The sequence below is a fragment of the Saccostrea cucullata genome, unplaced genomic scaffold, assembly GCF_032062105.1.
Source record: "Saccostrea cucullata isolate Sc308-1 unplaced genomic scaffold, CSIRO_AGI_Scuc_v1 ctg11250, whole genome shotgun sequence".
Taxonomy (NCBI): Eukaryota; Metazoa; Mollusca; class Bivalvia; order Ostreida; family Ostreidae; genus Saccostrea; species Saccostrea cuccullata.
The window spans coordinates 11,873-21,135 of NW_026923252.1; the positions used below are offsets into that span (position 1 = coordinate 11,873).

Genomic DNA, 9,263 nt, shown 5'->3' on the forward strand with positions numbered 1-9,263 from the left:
CAATCAGAAGTTATGACCAAGGTTCAAGTTTTAGTGACAGGCGGATAGAATGACAAACGAATGAGATTAATGCATGCGCTTTAGCGAAAGTGGGAGATAAAACGAGCAAAGACTTATTTAAAATTTAGCATAATCTCTTCAAGAATTCATAGATGTGAGGTGTAAAAAATCCAAATGAAGATTTTTGAATAAACGTAACAACTGTGTAATACAAGTCAATAACACTTCCTCTGAAGAGAACAAATATATTCATTAACATGATTTTGGAATTGACACCTTTTTATCAGTCATTGAAGGGATAGATCGACTAATGATAACAACTTTGCTATTTGCATGACAATTTGAATTAATCGTTCTTGGTCACTGTGCTTTCTAGGATTTCATGAGAGACAAAATAAACGACCTTCCCAGGAAATGATATGTAACACGAAAAGTGAGTCTAACGATGAAAGGAAGTTTCAAATGCAAAAGACGACGTATAAAATTTGACGAATGCTGTCTACAGTATGGGGAAAACTAGCCGCTCTACATTCAGTTTTTGATCATTCGTACAGACAACCTTAGACAGGCATAAAATAGAATTGATGAGGAAATCAGATTAATTAATGGGAAAAATATGGACTCGTTCATTTTATGTCGATAATTGAGAAAGCGGGGGGGTGGGGGGGGGTTAATGAAGAGATATAGCCTGATAAACATTATTCATTGCAACTTGTATTATATACGTATTATATACTGTATATGGCCAAATTGTAAAACGTGGGGAAAAAGCACACACGAAAAGCAGAGAAACATTTGCACTGAATGACATAAAAATAGAACTGAAAGGGAAATCAGAACAATTTGTAATTGGGGGAAAGGGGGTTGCTATGCAGAAATCTACATTATTAAATTTCATCAACTCTCCTGTAGATGTAATGGGAAAATAGTGACTTTATTCTTTTCTGAATGCGGATGATCGCAGTGTATGGATAGACAGACTTAGATGTCTTACCAATACATAAACTGTTCTACCTTCTTGTGATCAGAAAAAGCAATGAACAGAAAAGCTAAAAATATGGCCCTACTGTTCTCTGTTACCAGATGGAGGTTTTTTATTACCCAGGATGCTTTGTGAATCGAAAGTTTTGGCAAAGTTGTTCTTTTGAAGAAGTCCAAAACATTTCACAAACAGACATACCCAATATCAGTAATATAATTGACAAATACATGTAATTCATAATCAAAGGCAACAGATATACAGGGTCAGACAGACCAAGAGACAGACAGTCCCCAAATAATATTTTCCCTCCTTTTTTGACATCAAGGGTATAAAATGTTGGTGATTTATGCATTTAAAGACCCTCAGGTTTCTCATTTTAACTCTCCTGAGGATTTATATTATTTTGAAGTAAAAGGTGAATTTATCTAACTGAGAAAGCTGTTTTAGAATTATTACTTTTATTTCAATTTGCCAATTATGAAATTTGAAGCAGTGAACTGTAATCATTGAAATTGTGATAAATCTTCTATTGAAAGCCCAGTCTCTTCTTTTGTGCTTCAATTTGTTTTCAATTCTACATGTAAGTTGAGAATATCTGTACTTAATATTATAGGCACATGAAAACTATGGTATGAATGTAAAGTTCTCTTTAATTGAACAAATAAAATATCACATCAATTTATCTTTTTTAAGATTTTATTTAAGAAAGTACGACTTTCCAAAAACTTAATAAATAAAGATATAAAAAAAATAAGGTTATAAAAAAACACATTTTACTTTATGAGCTTAATTCTCTAAGTTGGATTTATAATAAAGTACACATTCTTTGTTCCCTTTATAATAAACACAAGCAAAGACTTAGCTGAACCTTGTAAACAATTCTTGTACAGTTTTTTTGTACCTCAACATCAGAGTCAACAGCAGAACCACTGCCAAGTTTCTGTGGCCCCAAAGTGACTTCCAAACTGCAGCATAATTTCTCCACCTTTACTGTACTTCAACATATCCTTGGAAAACTTTCAATAACAGTTCAAATCTCTGGTGAAAGCATTAAAAATGATGTACCTACACAAACTGTATATACATTTAAGGCAGACATGCCATGATTGCGTCTACATCCAGATGGAAGTTTAGCCATGTTTCTGACCCCAGTCCGTCAGGGTCTGTTATCTTTTTATACTTTCTTTGTCTCGGCTGAACAGATTTATTGTCTTCAGTCACATTTCCTGATTGGGAAGATTTTGATGCACTATTGTTAAAATTTGATGGTCTAGGGCCTTGGTAGCCTACCTGAGATAAAATGATTAAAATAATACCCACTATCAAAACCAGTTTATGAATGAAAGTTTTCTGTTTCTGTGACATTTATTTTTTCATAATTCACTGTACCTGGACTATTAAAATAGCTGCCTAAGTTCCTTTTTGATTGTCCTGTGGATGGAGTATTTTGACTTTGGGGACTCTGCAGTAAACTGGGCTGTGTACCAGTTACAGTGCCATCACGGTTCTAATCAAGAAATATAGATTATCAACATATAAACATCTTACAGAATAAGAATTTTAAATACACTGTATCACTTTCCTATTTTCCCCCTTAATAATTTTAAAAAGTCTTTTCAATATTTACTTGAATATTAAAATTTGATAAATTTATCTGTGCAGTTTAACAAACTGAACACAATCGCTGAAACGTAAACTATTTTTGTAAACATTGCACTAGCTCTGTTAGTGTAATGCAAGGACGCACCAAAATTTGTATTTTCAATAATTTCCAGATAAAATGAGTATTTTTATTATATTTGAGTACAATGCTATAGCAAACTACTGTATAAGTCATGAAATTATACATCTGAGAAAATATTAACTTCAAATCTGTGTCCATATCCTTTTAAACAAACTTATATCCAAACTGTCTGAGAATGCTTCCACATAACTATGGCTAATTATGCCTTTCCTGATCTTGACGAAAAGGATTTTGAAAGCTTTTCTCTATGTTTTCATTTGTAAAATTTTGATCCCCATTATGACCCCACTCTTCCCCAGGGATTCATTATTTAAACAAACAACCTGTGGATAAATCTATGTAAATAAGACTGAACATGGTTTTGCTGTTCTTAATTAAAAAGGAATGTTTTCTTATTTTTTTATGTTTCCCACAGATGTAAAACTCCCAGAAGGGGTCATGTTTTGAACAAACTTGAATGTTACTTCCTGTGTATATCATTAAATATGAATTTAAATATGACTGATCATGGTTTTGGTGTTCTTCAGAAGATTCTTCTAATGGATTTCTATGTAAAATTTGATTGTCCATTGTAGCCCCATTCTTTCCCTCTTGTGTCAATTTTTTAACACTACCTCAGGATGCTTCCATAAAAATATGACAGGGTATGGCTTTGCTGTTCTCGAGAAGAAGTCTAAGATTTTCCTATATACACCCATATTAAACTTGTATCACCCATAATTGCCCCTACCATACCCTCTTGTGGTCATGAATGATTTGAAGAAACTTAAATTTACATTATGTCAGGGAGCTAAAAATTTAAAGTTTCATCTTTTCTAGCCAAGTGGTCCTTTAGAAGACTTTTGAATGACCCAATCCAAATTTTACATTTTCTTAGTTATAACCTCTTGGAAGAGGGTGTGGCTCTTTATTTACACAAATCTGAGTCTCCTTCACCCAAGATACTCTGTGCCAAGTTTGGTTAAATTGGCCTTATGTTTTTGGGAGAAGAAAAATGAAATATAAAAAGCTAATAATGTCAATACAAAGGGGTAACAACAATGACAACAAAAGACAAATTTTGATCAGAAAAGCCCTTGGCTCAGATGAGCTAAAATTGTTAACTAAACTTTTATTTTCAAAATACAAACCAAGTAGAATAATGTTGTTTTTTAGGTTTAGGTGATTTGTTCTCATCCCTCTTGATTTTCCGGCTTCCTTTCGTGGAGAATCAGAACGCTGTTTCTTTTCCTTTTTTGCATAACCCCGGGAATTCATTTTATTCTGCTGAGCAAAATTCTAGTTTCTTTTTGCTTGTCTCTTTGCGTGGCTCTGCCTTCACCAAACTGTCTTGCATTCCCTTCTGGTTGGTCTCTCATTTTCATTTGTTTAGGCACTGATACATTCCTCCCTTGATATAAGTTCAGCATCCATGATATTGAAATGAGCATGTCCTGACTTTTTATTGATCCATTTCCGAAGTGGTCTAAAAAAGCAAAAGCTAAAATAGGGCCCCATTTGCTTACTAGATGTTACAGTTATTTACTGTAATAAAGCACTCAAATAAAAAGCTTCTAAATTTATCAAAGTGACAAGTGATCATACAGAAATAATTAAAATGCTGAAAGTTTGGTTCCTTTCACCCGCACTGCCTTGGAGTAATCAATTATTTCAGAATACATGTACTTTTGACACAATATTTGGTTTATAAGTGCAATTACAGAACTTTTTTTCCAAAGGAAACAAAGCTTAAGGAAAAGTTTTATCTGACTGAAATAGTTTACTTGATGAAAGGGAAACCATGAAGAAGGTTTGGATTCATGTCTAAGGATTTGGGTGTTTGGTCCCGTCTGTGAGCAGGCAATACATCTACAGGAAACCACTGAAGACTCTGTTAAAAGAAAACCAAAATAGAAATACATAAACCACTTCCACACACTGAGTAAAACTGATAAATTTGTTTTCCTTATAGCCAAATAGAAAAAACTACACTATGAAAAAGTCTGTCAAAATATTTTTTAAAATCAGTAATTAAAAATTACCTTTATTTCTTTTCTTGTCTTTGGTTGAAATTTAGTGTCCAGCCCCACTCCAGTTATGATGTACAATCTGGACAACTGGTCATTAAAAAAATTCTCTATGAACTCATTCTTGTCTATAAGTGGAGTGATATCAAAACCTGTTTCCTCATATACCTATAAGAAAAAAAAAACATTGTACCTGTAGACACAATCCACTTGTTTGCAGTCATAATACAGATCTATAAAACAGAGATATATGCAAAAAAAAAATCTGGAAATCTGCTCATATTCACATTCTGAACCAAGGAAAATAACTCTTGTTCACAACAGGAAATTAACAAGATTTTCTTGTTTACCTCTTTTATAGCACAGTCATGTGGAGACTCATTCTCATTTATTTTCCTTTTTGGGAATCCCCAACTGCTTTTTGTCCAGAAGCCCTGGGCAAGCAAACACTAAAAATACATAATAAACTATTAATTAGAAATATTTCATTTATCATTTTACTAAAAATCAAATTTACCTCGACCAGCAATAAATACGTAAAATAATATCTGGCTACCTACATATTTCATCTCTGGATCTAGTAGAATTCCTCCATATGTTGGAACACTATTTTATAACTTTTCCAATTGTCCAGGATTTTGTCTACCTCTCCAGCATGTCCACTTAGAAATGGACAATGTTTGAAAAGTTTAAAAGTTAAGGTTAAAAACATGGTACATATATACAAAAAGTTCTTTTATTTCTTTATTTAAAGAAAGCCAGAACCAATAATTTAAACTTTAGATTTCCAAAACATAACAATTAAAAATGCTCAGTCTATAAATGCTAGAATGTTTACATGCAGAATCTGTTTTTTTGGAAAAATCACATAAACTATTAACCACTGTGTGCTAAATACAGTCCACTTTTAACTTTTGTAGGGCAAATATGCATATACATGTATGTCTGTGAAAAAAAAAATTATCAAATATTGTGACCCCTTTTTCCCCCCAGGGGTTATAGCTGAACAAAAATTTACACATTTAAGGATTTTTCATATAAATATCTTATTATGATTTAGTTGTTTTCAAGTAGATTATTTTTAAACATATTAATGTAATTCCTTAAATCATGTATATGAAAACAATTTTCCCCTTTTTCTTTATTATAGATATATTCAACCAGTTGTGAGGTCTCTACAGATTTAATTCATGACCATATCATGTGAGAACAACAACAACAATAGACTCTACAAATGATATATGTAAGGATATTTTGTGCCGAAAAATCTTTTATTCCACATGTTCTGGTTGGGATTTTCAGCACAAAAAAAGTCCAAGTAGAACCAATGAGCCACTTATTGAAAAAAATCTGATCAAGTCCTGTCTTTCTTCGTCGGGTTTTTATAATGAATCGACTGAAAAAAAAAATATTTTAGATAGAATATAAAACATAAAAATACCCGAATAATGAAAAAGAGAAAAGGGATTAATTTTATTTATCGAGGAAATTCGGAACATAGCAAAACTGCGAACCTGCATAAATCATCAAGGACATATGCTGGAATAGGAAACGACCCTTGTGATTGCTGTTAATTCCTAACATCCATCTATATAATTAAGATACAGTGATATTATTAAAAAAACAACATCTTGTGTCTGTTCTTTCGTTTTTCTTTTTATTTGTTTTCTCCGGAAGTTAAAAAAGGAGTATACTAATCACCCGATATTGAAAGTAGGACTACTATTTGGGAATAATCAGTTATATCAATATCAAATCAAAAGCATACATTATAAATTTGCCTTGTTTTATAAAGTCTGCATGGTTTGTTCAGGTTTTTTAAAAATACTTTTATCATCGTAATATCTTTTTTATTATCAGTCTAGTCAAACCCTCAAAGGGGGGTAAACGGAAGAGGAAATCCGTACCTTCAAACGGGGGTACGCGCATGCGCAGACACTCAAAAAAGTGCCGTTTGTGGTCCACAAAATATGCTCGTGCAAAGTGATGGATTATTTCATAGCTCTGTATGTCTCAAATTTGATAGATTAAAGATGTTTAAAGAGATTGTATTGCGAAAAAAAATATGTTTATTGCAAAAATGAACTTTTTCTCTCCCTTCGGCCTCGGTCAACCAATACCTGACCAGGTCCGTATAGTCATGAGTAGACTAATTATAACAGAGACATGTTATTTGTTATTTATGTCTCTGATCTTAATACATTCGAAAAATAAATAAGCTGATCAGTTATAATCTTATTTTGATAAGTATTTTTTTTTAAACTATGAACCTAAAAAATTTTAACCACTGCTATGTTCCCTTTGTCACGTATGGTGAAAATTTCATCAAAATCCGAGACATGTCGTTTCCAAGCGCTGTAGTAAATTTGTTGGTGCTTACAGAGAATGCGTGTTAATTGTTTCAATAGTTGTATATTTGTAATATGAAACATATGGAGATAACGAACAGTATTCAAGATCAAAAGTCCATAAAACAATACAAAATAGAAGCAGAGCAAACATGGACCTCCAAAACATGGTATCAGGTGCAATGGTAGAGTCAGCATTCCCTGCCGACCCGTCCCACTTGCCGTGTGTTTTGTCATGATCGGGAAATAGCGGAAAAATCAGTCGTCAATTCAGGGTGTAAATAATTGCCTAACAATCAGTATGAAGAACGTCAGTCAATACTTGATTGAATGATAAATATTGAATTTGCTGATAAGGTCATTTAATCGGCCATAGAACGTACGAAATGATGACTTAATTTAAACGAGACTGCTGATATTCTTTTTTATCAAATTGCTTGAATGCTTGTCAATAATTTACCCCGTTTTAGATATTGTACAAATGCAGAGGATGCTCTTGCGTATGAAACAACTGAGATATTTATATAAAAAAACCGTATGCAGGTGATGAAAGTATATTGCTGCATAAGTAAGGAAAGTTGACGGTTGAAAAGTTAAAGTCATCAAGTTTATCATAAAGCTTGGTTGTTAAATTACCATTAACGTCTTTTACGTTGAAATATATGCAGATAACGAGCTGCATCCAAGCTAAAACCCCAATTAAACAATGCAAAACAGGAGCAATGGACCTCATAACATCAGAGGTTGGATCAAGTGTCATGGAGGAGGGGGCATCCCCATCCACCAATCACCCGCCGTGTGTCCTCGTCATGATCGGGAAATAAAGGGAAAATCCGTCGTCCATTCAGTGTGTAAATAATGGCCTAAAAATAAGTATGAAAAACGTCACAAACATTTGTCTAAATGATAAATTATTGTATTTGCTGACAAGGAATTGTCGACCATAGCTTATATATATAACCAATAAATTTCTACTCTATGTTGACCAATGCCTAAAATCATGCAAATATATGTTATAGTCGATAATAAAATGAAATTACAAATTCAATGGCGCATAGTGGTTATAACGTCTGCTTTAATGTCGCGGAGTAAGGAGTTGAGGCTTCCGTCGCGGGTTCGAATCCCTCCTGCCAAAAAGATCCCAAACTACTCAAATACTCAATGGCCCTCAGTGTAGATTATAACTTAAGCATACATTTGCAAACCTCCACAGGTTAGTGGCGGCGTGTTCATAAAGGAAAAAGGTCCAGTGAAACATTCTCGAGAGGGAGGTTAACAATCCTAGTTAGTGTAGGGATATGGTTTTACCGCAATCCCAAAAAAAAACTGGTTCAATGTTTTTGGGAGAACCAGTTTCTAAAGATGGCGACCCGTTATGCAAAAATGAGTTTACTCAAAGTTGTAAAAAAAGCTAATTTTAGGCCCGATGAGGCAAATGTGGATCACCTGATAAAAAACAACATATGGAGTATACCAGAAAGAGAGTGGATGACATGATGGAAAGGATAGAAAGAGAAAGGCGAGAAAGTCAGACTCTTAACTATGCTGGATATGAATTGGACCCTGTAGAGGGAATTATAGAGACCTTCGGACATGAAAGGTTTGAAATTTAATTTATTGCAAAGATTTTTTTTTTAATTCCTAATAAGAAATAATCATATGCACTTGGGACCACTGACTAAAAAACCCATACCCCCAAATCCAAAAGCCTCTATCAGGTCCAGTCCAAAAATTATTTCTACCTACGTAGCTATTAATAGGTATTTAAACCTACCCAAAATAGTATATTTACCTACTTTTTGTATTATCTGCATTTTGAGACCAAAAGACCAAACTGCGCAACATGGTGAATACCAAATATTTTGATACAGTCGCACTAATGATGAATCTGACGACATTTTGGCCAAAAAATGATTACTTCCCAAATCTTCAATTTTACATTAATTTCTACGCAAAATTGTTAATTTATTGCCCTGTTCACACGGAGAGTTTAATTCAATTAAATGTAAAATTAAAGCGAATTAGCTTTGCTTAGCGTTACACGGAGAATTTAATGCGAATTAGTTTTTGCCATTAAAAACTTGCATTAGCTGTGTGAACGCTGGGAAACTAATTAGAATTAAATTCTGACGCATGCGTAATGGCAAAATTTAGCAAATACCACGTGTCGTTGGTCAGCTATA

General features: G+C 33.3%; 1 pseudogene; it reads right to left on the minus strand.

The window, feature by feature from the left end:
* Positions 1-1,816: 1,816 nt before the first annotated feature.
* LOC134263563 (m7GpppN-mRNA hydrolase-like) lies at positions 1,817-6,569 on the minus strand (annotated as a pseudogene).
* Positions 6,570-9,263: the final 2,694 nt, after the last annotated feature.